The sequence below is a fragment of the Oncorhynchus kisutch genome, linkage group LG18, assembly GCF_002021735.2.
Source record: "Oncorhynchus kisutch isolate 150728-3 linkage group LG18, Okis_V2, whole genome shotgun sequence".
Classification (NCBI taxonomy): domain Eukaryota; kingdom Metazoa; phylum Chordata; class Actinopteri; order Salmoniformes; family Salmonidae; genus Oncorhynchus; species Oncorhynchus kisutch.
This window is the reverse complement of record NC_034191.2, coordinates 27,561,022-27,580,711: the sequence shown is the minus strand read 5'-3', so window position 1 is coordinate 27,580,711 and position 19,690 is coordinate 27,561,022.

The following is a 19,690-nucleotide window of genomic DNA, read 5'->3' as shown; positions in this document are numbered from 1 at the left end:
GACAACGTCCAGAGGATGTCCTCCAACCTATCAGAGCTCTTGCAGCATGAACTGACAAGTTGTCCACCCAATCAAAGGATCAGATAATGAATTAACTGCTTACTGACTGTACACTAACTTTACTGCATAATTGTAGCAGGTTTACTAACACGTTAGTTCTATTAGCTATGTTGACTATGACGTTACTTTAACTAATATGGTGACCACAATGTAGGCTGTGTGTAGTGGTTATGATATGGTTTGGCTCGTATAGGTTTTTTCACCTGGTCACATACAGCTGATGTGTTGTGCATTGAAGTCCAAAAGTGAAGGGAAAAGGTGAGAGGAGGGGAGCACATAGATGCGAGAAGGGATACAATGTGGCTGCTATGAAAGTGAACCATGTTTACTCGTGATCAGGTGTGTATTCATTCCGCTGATTCTGTGGGAAAACGTTTCTTAAACAGAAGCAAACGGAGCGTAACTGGAATAAACAACTGAATTTGTCCAATAGAAACTTGTTTGCAACTGTTGGACTAATGATTCTACCCTAGATCAGCTAGATGCAGGGAATAGTGTGCAAAGGGGTATTGAATGTGTCACCTCAACATTTTCCCTGGACCTGTATGCACCTACATTGTAAACATTCATTCATAGGCTAGGTTGTAGCAACCTCATGATGGGTATAGGGAAAATTCAAGAATCATGTAGTAGCCTAAACTTATCACTGTTACATTGAGCTGGGTGTATGGAATATGAATGACAGTCATCCAATATGCTGTAATAGAAATAAGAAATAGAAATAAGAAATACAAAAAACGTGTCCTCCCTTCTTATCATAAATTACACGGACCGCAACTGGTCTGGTCGTGTGTGTTTGTCACCTGTTAGGGAAGAGGCAACACTCCATGTGATGTATTCATCTACTCATTTATTTTCATGACATCGGAGAAGCTGAGTCACAGTAGCCTCCTTCCCCTCCGCTCTCCCTTCATCTCCAATGACCCCATCAGTCCCTGTTGCCCTCCTGTGTACAGAACATTCACTCAGAGGTCTGACATCTTTAGAGGGACTGGTCGTCATTTGCGCCATCCTCCCTCCACCTCTTTCATTTTGTCATCCTTCTCTTTCCGGGGTTGTTAAAGTTATTTTCTTTCACACAGACATGTGAACAGATCTACAAACATCAGACACACTTTTGCTATTTTGACAAGTTGCACAACAACAAAGGGAGAACTCTGTTTCTGTTGTTTTTCTGCAAAAGTGACTTGGAGGCTATGTGTGTGGACTCCAGACGATGTGACTGGGCCAGCCACGGCTGGAGGAGGGCAGTGGGCCAGCCACGGCTGGAGGAGCGCAGTGGGCCAGCCACGGCTGGAGGAGCGCAGTGGGCCAGCCACGGCTGGAGGAGCGCAGTGGGCCAGCCACGGCTGGAGGAGCGCAGTGGGCCAGCCACCGGAGGAGCGCAGTGGGCCAGCCACGGCTGGAGGAGCGCAGTGGGCCAGCCACGGCTGGAGGAGCGCAGGCGTGGCCGGAGACGGTATATTCCATTTAGAATATTATATCACTACAAAGAAGAGGATCTGGTTCATTTGACTGCTGAATTTTGGAAACCTGGTTGTTCGTTATGTCGGTAAGACTGTGACTACGGGTAGTAATTATGTTGTATGCTGTGAAACCCATCTCTTTGTGCTGCATTGGTATGTCAACATGGCATTTGTGGCAAAAATTTCCAATGTTGAATCTACAGTGGAAAAATATGATTATAAGCATACAAACAGTCTCAATTTAACAGTATTGCTGTCAAATTAGATTGCTACTGTATGATGTGTAATACTATCCAGTATCGTCTACTTTCCCCAACGTTAATGGGAGCTTGGGGGTGGGAGGGAGGGGGGGGTTGAGGGCTGGGTGAGGCCTTTGCCACATTGGCAGGAAAACAAACAGCTGAATGTGGGCATTCCTGAGGGGAGGAACGATGGAATTAGACGAGTTCAGTGGTAAGATATGTCAGATGACATTGATCAAGGAAGAATACAATGTAAAAGGACCATCTTGGCCTAACTTATTTGCAGTTCCAAATAATTAGTACACGTATCATCAGCATACAATCAGATGGAAGTTAACTGAGGGGGAATTGTCATAAATGTTAATGATTATTCAGTGTTTTCAGCTCCACCGGGATCTGTAAGTGTTAATGTGAGAAAAAGCTGGTGGGTGTGGGCAGAATGTGTGTGGGCACGGACAGAATAGATAGGAATATGAAGGAAGGTTGCTAGGAGGTTGGATAAAATACTTTGATGGAGGAAAAATGAAGTGTTGTAAAGATATGAGTAATTCTGTGTGGGAGGTCAGTCTGTCTCTTATCAGCCTGCCAAATTCCAGCCCCGGACAATGCTGCCATGGATTATCTCTCTAGTGCTTTTAAATACCTGTAGAAAAAGACTGGTCATTGTCTGTGTTCTTCTTCTCTCATAGTTTCTCTTTAATTCAATAATTTCCTCACACTCTTTCACACTTAATCTCCTTAGTGACAAACTGTGTCTTTAGGGCATTATTGAAGTGCTGACATGACATAGTGTAAACAGATACAGTGCATTAGTAATAATAATAATTGGAGAAGGATTTTTCCTGCATTTATGCAAATGCACACACACACAACCCCTAGGTGAAGTATGTAGAGTCCACACAGGGAATCCCTAGTCGACAGCATTACTGCCATGTGGTTGTCGTGCCCCTCAGTCAATTGAAAGGTCAGCCTATCTCAGGACTGGTAAGAAGACACTACTGGCATTCAGGCTACTGCCATTCACTTTGTTATAGGCTGCATCCCAAATGGCACCATATTCCTATAGTGCACTCCTTTTGACCAGGGGCAGGGCCCATAGATGGCCTTTTGGGATGCACCCACAGTGTCCTAAGTTGTCATGTATTGAAGATGCACTAAATGACCAAAGGTAAGTGGACACCTGCTCATTGAACATCTCATTCCAAAATCACTGTCATTCATATGGAGTTGGTCCCCCCTTTGCTACTATAACAGCCTCTACTCTTCAGGGAAGGCTTTCAACTAGATGTTGGAACATTGCTTCAGGGACTTGCTTCCATTCAGCCACGAGCATTAGTGAGGTCGGGCTCTGATGTTGGGCAATTAGGCCTGGCTCGCAGTCGGCATTCCAATTCATCCCAAAGGTGTTCAATGGGGTTGAGGTCAGGGCTCTGTGCAGGCCAGTGAAGTTCTTCCATACAGATCTCAACAAACCATTTCTGTATGGATCTCACTTTTCTGCACGGGGGCATTGTCATGCTGAAACAGGAAAGGAAGGTTGTTAGGAGGTTGCCCAAACACAAAGTTGGAAGCATAGAATCGTCTAGAATGTCATTGTTCGCTGTAGCTTTAAGATGTTCCTTCACTGGAACTAAGAGGCCTACCCCGAACCATGGAAAAACAGACTATTATTCCTCCTGCAAACTTTACAGTCAGCACTATGCATTCGGACAGGTAGCTTTCTCCTGGCAGATTAGTTGGTCGGACTGCCAGGTGGTGAAGCGTGATTCAGCACTCCAGAGAAGGCATTTCCACTGCTCCAGAGTCCAATGGCGGTGAGCTTTACACCACTCCTGCCGACTCTTGGCATTGTGCATGGTGTTCTAAGGCTTGTGTGCAGCTGCTTGTCCATGTAAACCCGTTCTTGTGCTATATTGCAACTGAGGACAAATGATTTTTACATGCTTCAGCAGTCCTGTTCTGTGAGCTTGTGTGGCCTACCACTTCGCGGCTGAGCTGTTGTTGCTCCTAGACGTTTCCACTTCACAATAACAGCACTTACAGTTGACCGGGGAAGCTCTAGCAGGGCAGAATTTTATGAGCTGACATGTTAGAAAGGTGGCATCCTATGACGGTGCCACGTTGAAAGTCACTGAGCTCTTCAGTAAGGGCCATTCTACTGCCAATATTTGTCTATGGAGATTGCATGGCTGTTTTCTTGATTTTATACACTTGTCAGCCATGTGTGTGGCTGAAATAGCCAAATCCACTAATTTGAAGGGGTGTCCACATACTTTTGTATATATAGTCTGTGTAGAAGGAATTGGTGCTCATCAATCCCCTGTCTGTCTGTTCTACCATCAGTCTGATCGCTCCTCTTTGAACAGTAAGACTTTATGTGCTGTCAAAGTGGAGCATCAGCATGTAGCCTCTTACAGTACAGGGAGTAGGGCCACTCTTAATCATGAGGACTGCACTCAGCCTAGCAGCCTTGGGAGGACGTTCACACCACATCTACAGGCGTACGTAATGCAGATCCTATCAAGGGCCCTGTGTATCAAGCGTCTCAGAGTAGTATTGCTGATTTTAGGATCGGTTTTGCCTTTTAGATGACAATGAATAAATCCTAGATCACCACTCCTACTCTGAGATGCTTCATATACAGGTCCCAAACTAAAGGAAACGCCAACATAAAGTGTCTTAATAGGGTATTGGGCCACCATAACCTGCCAGAACAGCTTCAATGCACCTCGGCATTGTCCGGAACTCTATTGGAAGGATGCGACAACTTTCTTCCATGAGAAATTCTATCATTTGGTGTTTTGTTAGTGGTGGTGGAAAACGCTGTCTCAGGTGTGGCTCCAGAATCTCCCATGCATGTTAAATTGGGTTGAGATCTGGTGACTGAGACGACCATGGCATATGGTTTACATCTCATCAAACCATTCAGTTACCAATCATGCCCTGTGGATGGGGGCATTGTCACCCTATGGGGGCATATACTTTGTACCCCTCATTTACTCGTGTTTCCATTATTTTGACCTGTATATGCCGTTACTCCAAAGCAGAAAGGTCAACAGGAGTAAAAAATTATTCAAACATTTCAAAAATGACAGACAAAATGCATGTTCATCATTTTATAAAATGCTAATTGAATACATAACATTTCTTTATATTAAACGGTGTTGCTTTTAGGTAAAGAAAAAGCAGGACAACCAGAGAAAGTAGGAAATAGAAGATCAGAACCACCTGTATAAAGAAGGAAGTCAGAAAAAGATCTAGAGACATAATGGAGATAAAAACATACTTCAATATCCTCATGAAGAAATGATTGTAGCTCTTGAAGTGATCTGTATTCCACAGAACTGCTCTGTCTGTTCCTATCAGGGCTTATGTGGGCTGGTGAAAAATAGATGCCATGTTAGAGTTCAGTGTACTCCCTGTGCTTCACACTGTCTTTCATTTTCAGCTTATAAGTGTGTACCTAACCCAGGGCTGTGCTCTGATGATACACACTCACTAACTACAGGAATCTCCTTATTTCCTCTCCCCTCAAGGATATGTGTTTAATATATATTTGTGACGGATCCTTGAATGATTAAGGGTAATATCTCAATAGGCAGAATACATCAGAATCCAGATAACACCACTGTTTTCATGCACAAGTCATCAAGTTCACGTTGTTCTCTTTCACAGGCCTGGGGAATCAATGTCCTGTATTATGCTACTGCTAATAGGCTGGGCTGTTTCTGCACTGTCTAACTGCTGAAATGTCAGGCTTGTCCTGAACAGAGCCATCTATTTGTCTAAGTGTAGATCTCTGCATTTCTTGGTTGCTTCATTAGCAAATCACAGTATTCTAAACAGACTTGTTACACTAGTCAGCACATGCACCAAAGTGCTGGTAACAAACACTGTGCCCTCATCACAACCTCGTAATCTCAAACAATATACCCATTTTCTAAGGTCAAAGGTCACAGCATCACTGCAGCTGTTTTGACGTTTCCAGTCTTTCTCTGAGGAACTCATCACACAGCCTTCCTTACACACCCCTGTCAATGTGATGCAGGTTTGCCCCCTAGCGACCATGGCTGTAGACTGTTACCAGTGGTGCTGTTGCTACAGTAACAATCTAATGCCACGGTCACCATGGAGACAGTGGGAGAACAGGATTTACTGTGGAAACGCATAGTGAATGAGGATTGGCTTGTTGGTGTGTTGAGGGACCCCACAGACTGCAGAGTAGGGCTTTGCAGTAGAACCTTCACACTTGATCTAACTACACATGTTAGCTCTCTGTCTTTGACACGCAATCCACCAGGGATACACATGAAGACAGCTGCATGGGCCTGGTGGGCAGACGGGGTAGAGATTTGCCAGACGTCAGTAGCCATGACTGTAGACTGTTACAATGAGTTTTAAGCAGTAAGCAGTCTAGAGCCAAGGTATTGATGCACTGACTGTAATAGCAATCACATTGCATTTCTACATCTGAAATATCACAACATATAGGAACAAAAACATAAACCCATGCAACATTATCAATTACTCAATACTTTTGGTATTTTAGAAATAAGCTTGAAACCATTCTTAAAAAGCTGTGTAAGTGTACTGGCTCTTAGTGGTGCTGATGTAGTTGTCTTGTCCTACTCTGGCCATAGCTCCTGTTGTGTCTGACCTAGAGAATATGTTATGTGACAACATAGTAGTGAACAAATAATGACCAAGATACCCACATTATCAGACTCAATGGTTTGAAAGTTCATTGGTATTTATTGTATTTGTTTTTCACTGAATATATAATATGGGTTTATCTAAGAAGATAAGAGAGAACTCGAAGTTATAACCTTACATTTCCCACACCAAAAATATAACAAAAGTCTGTCATTTTAGAGCTTTTTGTGTCGCTGTCCAACGCCTGGCCAGTGCCTACGCAAGGAGCATGCAGTCGCACTGGGAGAATCTCAATTGCATACCCATTGGGTCCTCTCTCCTCGCCTCCTTCTCAAACCCCATTAGATGAGAAAGCCAGAGATTCCGGCCCTCTGACCTTCTCCAATAGGTTTTGAGAAGGAGGCAAAGAGAGAGGACCCAAGGAATATGCAATTGAGATTATCCCAAATGACAGAGACCCATTGGCCAAATTTCTGTCACAGAACCGTAAACACCTCCATAAATGCTCACTTTCTTTTCGATAGCTTTGCACGTGTGCTCTGAATTGGGCATGTTGACGGGCACTGCTGGTCAAATCAATTTTCTAACCAAAAGCTAAAACTCAACAATCGGACGGAAGTGATACTTGGCCAAATCAGAACGGGAACAGTAGGACACCAGCATGCATCGGTTGTCTGAGTCTGTGTCTAATTGTTATTTTTGAAGAATTAAGTACCTATTTGATGGTCTTATTAGCCTATATTTCCTAAGACTATCAATATTCAGGAGTCAGGTACACCTCTTGTTTCAAGACACTAGCAAGAGAGTACCGGTCTTTCAGCTCCCCTCCAGTAGGCTACCTCAGTCCGAGTAGCCTGTTTTGTTTTCCCACAGGACAGACTCCTTTCTTTTCTTTGAGCATACAGAGGCACTTGCTGCTCAGGGTTTACTTATATCTTGTTTCGAAGACATTGAATGTTTTAGTAGCAAGAGGCTAGGTAACTTTTCAGCACCATGGACAGCTACGATCAAATGGAAGTCTACCTCAGAGTATCCTGTCTATTCGGTTTTCCATAGAGATACTGTAGCTAGTGATCAATTTTCACTGGAGCATAGACAGGGACTTTATTCTTCTGAGTAGCCTACAATGTCATATCACTTGTACCGGTGTGGATATAAGCCAGCAACAGGAAGAAGACTGTAATCAGCAGAGAGAATAGTTTTTCGACCCAAAGTCGTCATCATTCCGTGCAGTTCTACAGTTGTTACCTTGGGGAGATTTCAAAGGACCCGCAGGCGCTGGCGCTCCTTCCCACCCCCCCTCTTCTCCCGCGCTCTACTCAGAGCAGGGTGAGCTCGCACTGCAGCATGCGGACCTAGTCACGCCTCGCGCTGTCTCTTTAAAGACTTCTGATCGGTGATTGGAAGTTGTCTCCGTGTGCGCAGGAATGACGCAGAATTGAGAACGCGTCACGATGTCATGTCAACGTGAGAGAAAAAAAACCTGGCGAAGAGATGGAGAGTCCCTTAATGCCTAAGCGATAGATAGGCTGCTGGAATATCACATGTAGAATGACATAGGATGATGCACTCAATGACATTCTGATGTGATTCTGTCGTGTCAACATGTAAAATAGCCTGGTATCCTACAATCTAATGTATAGGCTACAGGTTATAATGATTGGCCTGTTGATGAAAAGCAATTTTGAATATTTCTCTCATTCTCCTGTTTAGTCTACTTTACCTTTTTAACAAGACCGAAGTGGTAGCCTACTCTGAATATTGGGAATGAATAACAGGGTGTTACACAGATAGCCTTAACTCGGTGGTACCCAAACAACAGAAACGCATCAACTGGGGATTGATTTGCTATCTGCGGTCGGTCTGGGATGCTGGCTGGCTGGTTAATAACGTGCAGTCAGCGCACACGCAGGAAATTCGTCTCTCTTTATCAACTGTCACTGCACATGTGCGCCAAAGTGACTCACACTGCAGTAACTTTGAGCCTCTATATCTAACGCAGTTTTAGGAAAAGGCTCGCACGAAGAGATAAAGTACTTTTTGCTTGCAAATTAGTCTTGATTTAAACCGTCGTGAATTATTTACATTTGTTGTTGTTTAAAACGTGGTTGACAAACTATTTCAATTGTGACAATCAATATAAAATATTATGCAAACAACCACTGACAAAAATAAGCCACTTACCCATCTTGTGTAGAACCCGACCCAATTCTACTGAAAACTATGCTTCTATTTATGATCGTAGCTCACCAATTGAAATGTAACTGCATTAGATAAAAACCATAGGCATGGCATCATCATTATGAATATCAGAAATTCAGATCATCTGTAATAGGTGAAAGCTTCTCTGTTTGATCCACATGCATTGCCCCCTTGCATCGTGGATAGCCTACCGGTGAAAATAAGTGGGCTCTCCCCGCGTTCTGTTTTTATAGACAAGCCATAGTACTAGTGATGGGGATGGGAGGGGGCACTCATTCATCGAAAAGCATCACCTACATGGATTATGTACGTAGACTCCTACGTCACTGAGGAAATGTAGTCAACAGGAGGACGCTTTAGGGTTCCGTTAGGAGAAAGGAAGGAAGGGAGAGAGGTATGAATGGAGGATGGGGTGTAGTAAGGACCTTCATTTGCACTTTTAGAAAGGCAGTGATGAGCACTATGAGGCAAGGGCGAAATTGTGGTGAAGATATTGGGGGGGACAAACAGTAGACTGTGTCCGGATGTCCTCCCTTGGATACATTTTGGACAAAACGCATTTCCTGACATTCTACACAGTTTGATATGACTTATTATGCCTCTCTGGGGGTGGGTGTATATGGAGGGGTATTTTAAAATCACAGTATAAGTGGAAGGATAAGTTTGGGACAGGGATTTTGTTTGTTTGTTGGGAAAACAGCTAACTTCCTGCATTTCAGCAATTTTGCCATGGGGCAGAGAGAAATATTTGCAGTTTTATAATACTATTCTACACATTTTGTCACGAGTCTGAGATACATTTTTGCAGTGTTAAAGCTAATTTCATGCAATTCTACACATTTTGCCATAGGACAGAGATAAAAATGTGTTGTTTTATAGCTCATCTCATGCTATTCTTCTCATGTTGCCATGAGGCTGAGAATTTATTTAGCAGTTTTAAAATAAATGTCCAGTGAACACATTCTGTTAACTCATACACAAATAATGTTAACTCATCCTATACTCATATTTGTAGCCAAAGCATCAATTGGAGAACGAACACTTAAACATTTTTAAAAATGTGTATCTCAAAAATGCTTGCTATTTCCTCATAGAGGATGATGTCATCATTCTGAGGAGGATGAGCTGGCCAGTCAGTGGTCTACTCGCATTAATACTTTGAATGACCGGTATATACCCACACCATTCTGTTGTTGGGGTACGCCCACACCATTCTGTTGTTGGGGTACGCCCACACCATTCTGTTGTTGGGGTACGCCCACACCATTCTGTTGTTGGGGTACGCCCACACCATTCTGTTGTTGGGGTACGCCCACACCATTCTGTTGTTGGGGTACGCCCACACCATTTCAACATAGAAAAGCTGCTTTCTAACATACTTATTTAAAAAACTCAGAAGGAAAACTGTTTAACTTACTACTTCACAGGAGAGGCATTTGAATGTAATTTTTTTACATTTTATTTATCAAAACGTGTTTTGTGGTAGAAATGCCATCTAGAACATGTGAACTTTGTGCCTTAATGACAAACTTTTTATTCCATCTGTAAATATGAATACAATTGTTCAATTACGAGCCTAGTTGGTTTAGCCACGGAAAAAGCCAGGAACCTTCCCGTTAGTCGTGATTGGCTGAGATAATTGGTGGGCTGGGCATGTCAGGAGATGACTTTGGATTGGTCTGCCATGTAGCATGCTTCTGTCTGCAACGTGAGCTGCTCAGTATGTGTTGATAATCCTTTCTACCACGCCATTTTGAAATATATAACGTTAGCCATTGAGAACTACTAAAGTTTTGCTACTTTTCTCAACAACATGGATGCCCTGAATTTAGCAGGCGCTATCAACAGATCAGTTGGAAAAAGTGATGGGCTACTTTCTGCATATGCCACAGTCAGTGTGAAACGGATATAACTACAAACAAAGCAGAGTTAAACGGTTCCAGTCTGCCGTGAAGTAGTCATCCATACGGGTAAGAATCTAGCTACATCTTCAGATATTATACATTTCTAATTTTGTCAGAAAGTTGTTTTCATTGCAAGTTAAAGTGTACTGTTAGCTTGCTAGCGAACATTATCTTGCTGACTTGCTAACTAACATTACATGTATGATCTGTGTAGTAATATTATTAGATTCAGAAATCCATTTGCATTGCAAGTTATAGCCTAATGTTAGCTAGCCAACATTGAACCTAGTAGGTTAGCTTTAGCTACCTGGAGATTCATACTACAGCTATGACAATGTTTGTATTGGTAGTAGTTTGAGTTGGAATTATGCCTGTTCATTGTTTTGCTGGACACTTTCTGTTGTTGATATTGCTACTATGCGAGTAACCATTTCACTGTACCATTTACACCTTCCGTATCCTGTGCATGTGACAAATAATATTGGATTTGATTTGATATAGTGTGTGTTTAGCAGAGACGGTAATGTGAAGAACAACATTACCTGCACCAAAGTCAGATTAGGATATAGGCCAAGGACTAGATAATGTGTATTTTTACCTGGAGTTTTTCCTTATCGTAGGCTACTACTTTTATCACTTTTAGTCTTGAAATCTTTGGTTGTTTACTAAACTACTCACTCTGTTAAGCACATAGCCTCACATGTGAATCCTTAAAGAGATGGGTGGGGCTAAGGCTTAAAAGGGTGTAAACGATGCTGAATGGACGTAGACAAAGGAGCTCTCCGGTACACTGTACCAAAACATTCAAGGTCCATTTTCTCAAAAGTGGGGATCAAAGTTGATCAATTTTCAAAGCAGAATTACTTCCCCATTGTTCCTCAACTGTTTGATATACCATTTTCTACTTTTATCCAATGTAAAAAACACAATTTTAAATTATTTTGCAACATAAGACTGAATCAAGGCGGTTTTGTTCATCTGCCTTGTCTTATTATTAAACTCTCTTTTCAGCACCTGCTTCCTGACTCACTGCATATACATTACAGAATACTGCTTCAGTGTTATGGAAGCAGCAGAAGAAAAAGTCCTCTCTCAGACGATTGGTGATCAGGGATACCTACTCCGCCAACACCACGATCAGCTGGTGCAACTGGGTGTGGCTATGGAAGAGGTTCACCGCCACAACCACCGCGGTGAACCTCCACCGCCTCAACCACCTGAGAGGTTTCACTTTCAACTAGCGGAGTGCCTTCTGCATGAGCCGTCTCAGCGAGCCAGTCACCCAGCCTACCCAGCAGTCTGGCCAGGAAGGCGATGCCTGATTGTCCTTCCCGTACAAGTATGACAACACCCCATCCAAATGCCTTGACTTCCTACTCCAGTGCTCCCTCTATTTTGCCCATCAGATGGAAGCCCCCACCACGAGAGGTCCAAAGTTGCCATGGTCATTTCCCTGCTCACCGGGTGGGCATTGGAGTGGGCTTCAGCCATCTGGGAGAGAGGAGAGGAAGAGCTGGGTTCCTACCAGAGGTTCATGGCTATGTTCAGGGCTGTTTTCGACCATCCACCGGAGGGCAGAGAGGGATGTGTGCGACTATTCCAACTCCGGCAGGGTGCCCAGACCGCTGCTGAGTACACCCTCACCTTCCGGACCATGGCAGCCTCAAGCGGATAGAATGTGCCGGCGCTCTTCACCCTATTACAAGATGGCGCCGAAGAACATGGCTGACGTTTTACATTCTCTCAACCAATTGTGCAATTTTATGTTTTGTTTTCTGTCTAATTTTAAATAACTATTATTCGTAGCCGTCCATTTACCACCACAAAGCGAAGCTGGCATTAAGACCGCTCTCAACCAACTCTATAAGGCCATAAGGAAAGAAGAAAATTCTCACCCAGAAGCGGCTTACCAAATTTTTACCAGCATCTCACATGTGCAACCAGGGAAAAAAAATCCTAGACCATTTTTACTACACACACAGAGATGCATACAAAGCTCTCCCCCGCCCTCCATTTGTCAAATCTTACCACAATTCTATCCTTCTGATTCCTGCTTACGTGCAGGAAGTACTAACTCAATATGGAAGTGGTCAGATGACGCGGATGCTACACTACAGGACTGTTTTGCTAGCACAGACTGGAATATGTTTCGGGATTCATCCAATGGCATTAAGGAATACACCACGCCAGTCATCGGCTTCATCATTAAGTGCATCGATGGCGTCGTCCCCACAGTGACATATCCCAACCAGAAGTCATGGATTACAGGCAACCTCCACATCGAGCTAAAGGCTAGAGCTCCCGCTTTCAAGGAGCAGGAGACTAATCCAGACGCTTATAAGAAATCCCGCTTTGCCCTAAGACAAATCATCAAACAAGCAAAGCGTCAATACAGGATTAAGACTGAATCCTACTACACCGGCTCTGATGCTCGTCGGATGTGGCAGAGCTTGAAAACTATTACATACTACAAAGGGAAACCCAGACGCGAGCTGCCCAGTGATGCGAGCCTACCAGACGAGCTACATGCCTTTTACGCTCGCTTCGAGGCAAGCAATGCTGTTCTGGATGACTGTGTGATAACGCTCTCGGTAGCCGATGTGAACAAAACCTTTAAACAGGTCAACATTCACAAAGCCGCTGGGCCAGACGGATTAAGAGGACGTGTACTCAAAGCATGTGCGGACCAACTGTCAAGTGTCTTCACTGACATTTTCAACCTCTCCCTGACTGAGTCTGTAATACCTACATGTTTAAAGCAGACCACCACAGTCCCTGTGCCCAAGGAAGCAAAGGTAACCTGCCGAAATGATTACCGCCCCGTAGCACTCACGTCGGTAGCCATGAAGTGCTTTGAAAGGCTGGTCATGGCTCACATCAACAGCATTCCCTGTTCGCCCACGACTGCATGGCCAAACACAACTCCAAAACCATCATTCATTTTGCTGACGACACAACAGCGGTAGGCTTGATCACCGACATCGATGAGACGGCCTATAGGGAGGAGGTCAGAGAACTGGCAGTGTGGTGCCAGGACAGCAACCTCTCCCTCAATGTGAGTAAGACAGAGGAGCTGATCAGGGACAACAGCAAAAGGCGAGCCAAACAGGTCCCCATTAACATCGACGGGGTTGTAGTGGAGCGGGTTGAGAGTTTCAAGTTCCTTGAAACTTCCTTGTTCCGCGTCCACATCACTCTACAAACTATCATGCCAAGACAGTCGTGAATAAGGCACAACAAAACCTTAACCCCCTCAGGAAACTGAAAAGATTTGGCATGAGCCCCCAGATCCTCAAAAGGTTCTACAGCTCCACCATCGAGAGCATCCTGAGCGGTTGCATCACCTGGTATGGCAACTGCTCGGCATCTGACCGTAAGGCGCTACAGAGGTTAGTGCGAATGGCCCAGTACATCACTGGGGCTAAGCCTCCTGCCATCCAGGACCTATATAATAGGTGGTGTCAGAGGAACGCCCATAAAATTGTCAGAGGCTCCAGTCACTTAATTTATTGATTATTTTCTCTGCTACCATACGACAAGTGGTACCGGAGTGCCAAGTCTAGGACCAAAAGGCTCCTCAACAGCTTCTACCCCCAAGCCATTAGACTGCTGAACAATTCATAAAAATTGCCACCAGACAATTTACATTGACCCCCCCCCCCCACCCCACCACTCTTGTACACTGCTGCTACTCGCTGTTTGTTTGTTACCTAGTTGAGGTAATCTGTACATGTAGGTGGGGGAGAAGTGACTATACATACATAGTCACTTTGCCCCCACCTTCATGTACAGATTGCCTCAACTAGCCTGTACCCCTGCACACTGACTCGGTACCGGTGCCCCCTGTATATAGTCTCATTATTGTTTTTCTTATTGTGTTACTATTTTATTATTATTATTACTTTTTATTTTAGCCTTGGTAAATCTTTTTTTCTTCTTCAACTGCACTGTTGGTTAAGGGCTTATAAGTAAGCATTTCACGGTAAAGTCTACACTTGTTGTGTTCGGCACATGTGACAAATAAAGTTTGGTTTGGTTTATTTCATACTATGCGGGGAGGTCCAGACAGAGTTAGCGTGCCTGGACGACAACCTTTCCTTGGTCGCGCTCATCGCGATGGCCATACGTCTAGACAACCTTCTTCGGGAGCGCCGGCGCCTAACTCTCTCCTCATCATCCTCCTTTGGCTGTACTGAGGCAGAGCCTGAACCCATAGAGGTAGGAGCCACACACATCTCCACGGCAGAGCGGCGTCACCTGAGACAGCTGGGGCTTAGTTCCTATTGCGGCCAGGAGGGCCACCAGCTTCAGCGTTATCTGGTGAGTCCCAACCCTGGTCCTCTAGGGAAGAGGGTTGTCTAGACGTATGGTCCTTGACTAGTCTCTCAAAGCACTTCCGTCATCATGAAGTACTTTGAGAGACAAGTCAAGGACCATATCACTTCCACCCTACCTGACACCCTAGACCCACTCCAATTTGCTTACCGCCCCAATACGTCCACAGACGACGCAATCGCAACCACACTGCACACTGCCCTAACCCATCTGGACAAAAGGAATACCTAAGTGAGAATGCTGTTCATCGACTGCAGCTCAGCATTTAACACCAGTGTACCCTCCAAACTCGTCATCAAGCCTGGGTCTCGACCCCGCCCTGTGGGTACTGTACTGGACTTCCTGACGGGCCGCCCCCAGGTGGTGAGGGTAGGTAACAACATCTCCACCCCGCTGATCCTTAACACTGGGGCCCCACAAGGGTGCGTTCTGAGCCCCCTCCTGTACTCCCTGTTCACCCACGACTGCGTGGCCACGCACGCCTCCAACTCTATCATCAAGTTTGCGGATGACACTACAGTGTTAGGCTTGATTACCAACAACGACAAGACAGGGAGGAGGTGAGGGCCTCGGAGTGTGGTGTCAGGAAAATAACCTCACTCAACGTCAACAAAACAAAGGAGATGATCGTGAACTTCAGGAAACAGCAGAGGGAGCACCCCCCTATCCACATCGATGGGACAGTAGTGGAGAGGGTAGTAAGTTTTAAGTTCCTCGGCGTACACATCACGAACAAACTGAATTGGTCCACCCACACAGACAGCGTCGTGAAGAAGGTGCAGCAGCGCCTCTTCAATCTCAGGAGGCTGAAGAAATTCAGCTTGTCACCAAAAGCACTCACAAACTTCTACAGATGCACGATCGAGAGCATCCTGTCGGGCTGTATCACCGCCTGGTACGGCAACTGCTCCGCCCACAACCGTAAGGCTCTCCAGAGGGTAGTGAGGTCTGCACAACGCATCACCGGGGGCAAACCTCCAGGACACCTACACCCCCCCGATGTCACAGGAAGGCCATAAAGATCATCAAGGACAACAACAACCCGAGCCATTGCCTGTTCATCCCGCTATCATCCAGAAGGCGAGGTCAGTACAGGTGCATCAAAGTAGGGACCGAGAGACTGAAAAACAGCTTCTATCAGACTGTTAAACAGCCACCACTAACATTGAGTGGCTGCTGCCAACATACTGACTCAACTCCAGCTCACTTTAATAATGGAAATTGATGTAAAAAAAATTATCACTAGCCACTTTAAACAATGCCACTTAATATAATGTTTACATACCCCACATTACTCATCTCATATGTTTATACTGTACTCGATACCATCTACTGCATCTTGCCTATGCCGTTCTGTACCATCACTCATTCATATATCTTTATGTACATATTCTTTATCCCTTTACACTTGTGTGTATAAGGTAGTTGTTGTGGAATTGTTAGGTTAGATTACTCATTGGTTATTACTGCATTGTCGAAACTAGAAGCACAAGCATTTCGCTACACTTGCATTAACATATGGTAACCATGTGTATGTGACAAATAACATTTGATTTGAGGGGCGGACCTGTGATCTTCCTTCTCCCAGGGTAGGCATGAGTATTCCAACGTCATTTTCCGCCAAACCATTTCTGGTTTCCATTTCACTGGCTGGCTGTCCCTCAGGTGTTGTCTCTACAGCTCTAGTGGACTCCGGTCCACAGGGAATTTCATTGACCAGGCCCTTGCCTCCTCCCTGAACATAACCTCGTATACGCTGTCCTCTCCTTTTCCAGTCCAAGCCCTGGATAATCGACCATTGGGATCCGGCACAATCACACACATCACAGCACCCCTCACCCTCACCGTGGGACCGAAGCACCAGGAAAGCCTTCCCTTCCTCATCATCACCACACCCATACACAAAGTCAACCCCTGCCTCCCGTGTCTCCAACGTCATAACCCCACCATCTCCTGGTCGAGGATGAAAATCCCCGCCTGGGCACCAGGATGCCGGAACACCTGCTTTCCCGTACCCTGTTGTTCTATGTCGGTTTAGAGTCCTGTAAGTGCCCTCCAGCCCATCATTCTGGCCTCCTGTATCGTTGGCACTGTGCTTTGGGACGTAGATGTGGACATCCGCTTGGCTCTGGAGAGGGATCCTACTCCTGCTACCTGCCCTCCTGAACGCATCTATGTCCACACGGGAGTAAGAGATCAGCTGTTGACCTGGGGACACACATCGCTCTCCGCTGGACACACAGGTATCACCCACAAAATTCAATCCATCTGTGATAAGTACTGGTGGCCCACCTTGGCGCAGGACGTCACCCGTTATGTCAACTCCCAAACCAAATCTCCCCAATGTTCTCCAGCAGTGAAACTCCTTCCGGTGCCTCAGAGGCCTTGGTCTCATCTGTCCATTGATTTCGTCACTGATCTCACTCCGTTTGATGGATTTACCACTATTATGGTTGTTGTGGACAGATTCTCCAAATCCTGCCATTTTATCCCTCTCTCTGGTCTCCCCACCACTCTCCAGGTCGCTGAGGAACTGTTCCAGAAGGTTTTCCGGCACTATGGCCTTCTGGAGTAAGTTGTCTCCGACCGTGGCCCCCAATCCACGTCACAGGTATGGAGAGCTTTCATGGAGAAGCTGGGGCCACGGCCAGCCTCACATCCGGGTACAACGGGCAGTCCAAAGTGCAGGTGGAGAGGACCAACCAGGAGCTGGGGAGGTTCCTTAGAACTTACTGTCAGGACCAGCGGGGGGAGTGGACCCGGTTCCTTCCCTGGGGGGGAGTACGCACAGAACTCACTTCGTCACTCCTCCACCGGTCTGACTCCCTTCCAGTGCGTCCTGGGATATCAGCTGGCCCTGGCCCCATGGACAGCGAGCCAGACCGAAGCCATTGCTGTGGACAAGTGGTTCTGGCCCCAGGAGGTTTGGAACACGAGGTAACATTCCGTTTACAACACCCCAACAACAACAGGATCTCCCCTCTTTTCATGTTTCCCTCCTCAAGACAGTGGATCCTTGTCCCCTGGCTGATGCCGTTCCCTGCAATACACATTCACCTCCCCTGGACATCAATAGGACCCCTGCCTATGCTGTCAGGTCCCTACTGGACTCCCAACGTTGTGGGGGTCGGCTTCAGTATCTGATGGATTGGGGAGGGTACGGTCCACAGGAACGCTGTTGGGTCCCATCTCCGCTGTCTGAACCGGCCCGCTCCTCGCCCTTGTGGCCATCCTCCTGGCTGACGTTGTCCTGTGGCTAGACCCACGCGTAGGGGAGAGGTACTGTCACGCCTACTCCCCCTCTCCAGTGCTCAACGTCATCAGTCTACTAACCACCGGTCCTGGCAACCATCATCACGCACACCTGGACTTCTTCATCACCTTGATTACATTCCCTTTATTTAGCCCTCAGTAGCCTCAGTCATCATGCAGTATTGGTTTGTTTTCATATTCAGTACACTACCTTGTCTTATTATTAAACTCTCTTTTTCAACCTGCTTCCTGACTTACTGCGTATACAGTACATCACACTGGAGGAGTTACTGGCTCGCTACAAGTGGCTTGCTTAGCTAATGAACTGGTTACATCGGTCGTGGCGTGCATGACCAGAATGACACATCGATGAACAACCAAGGGCACACCCCAAATGAGAAAGATGAGAAGTTGGACTGTTTTTCTGTGCCGAAGTTGACTGTTAAAGCTAATTTCCTGCAATTCTACACATTTTGCCATTGCTTATGACATGTTCATATCATATCTGGTTGCCCCCAACCTTTTATTTGATTTTAAATGAATTATTTGTGGGGGGTAGTGTTGTCTCATCAGCAAGCTGTAATTAATTAGACACGAACTCCTGTGATATAACAGGAGGTCATCATGTTTAATTTACAGTTAATCTCTAACAACATGAATCATTGCTGTGTTATTGTAACAAAAACTGAAGCATAACGTTAATAAGTGTGTTTGAAAAATTAACAATAAACAGTATGAACATTGTTTTCCAGGTCATTTTAACATTAACCAATCCTCATTGGATTCCCATTAAATGTTTTATAATCCAGGCTATTCAACTGTCATAGATGGGTAAAGTGACTATGTGATAGTAAACCGTGTCTGTAACCTGAGCCGTAGATTTAACTAGCACCAACCTCTCCAATCACCAGTCAATATAGGGATAAAACCTCCTATTCTCATTACAGCTCTCAAAAACCATGGAACCATCCCAAATGGCCCCCTATTTCCTATATAGTGCACTACTTTTGAGCAGGCCTGTAGGCCATTTGGGACAGGCTGTTCTCCTCTGTAGATCACAGCTCTGAGAAATCATGGTTTACTCAGAAGAGATATCCCCCAAGTGGGATCCTTAATAATCCCTCTGGCTTTGACCTATTTGTGATGATGGTATTTGTTATGGGGAGGAGGTATTGGTAAACAACACAGATCATCAATGCGTCTCCTGTATTTGCCACTGACCAAATCAAGTTCAGTCATAATCTTAAATGAGATATTTACTGTAGAATATGTGTTCTGGCTTCATTAATTGAAATACTGTATGCCAGATATTTGCAAATGTGTTTAATAAATGCAATTTACCGACAGGCCAGCCCTCAGAAACTCACAAAGGGCAGGGCACATTTCAAAAGTGAAATTACCATTTAGATAGCTCTGCATTTATCCTCCCCAACCTATGTATTTGGACAACGATGTTTAAATAGTAAATTTGACTCTATACTCCAGCATTTTGGATTTGAGATCTTGTCGGAAACTGTATTTAGTAAAGAATCTTCTCATTACTTGTACATGTGATATTTTACACGTTTATTGTTCT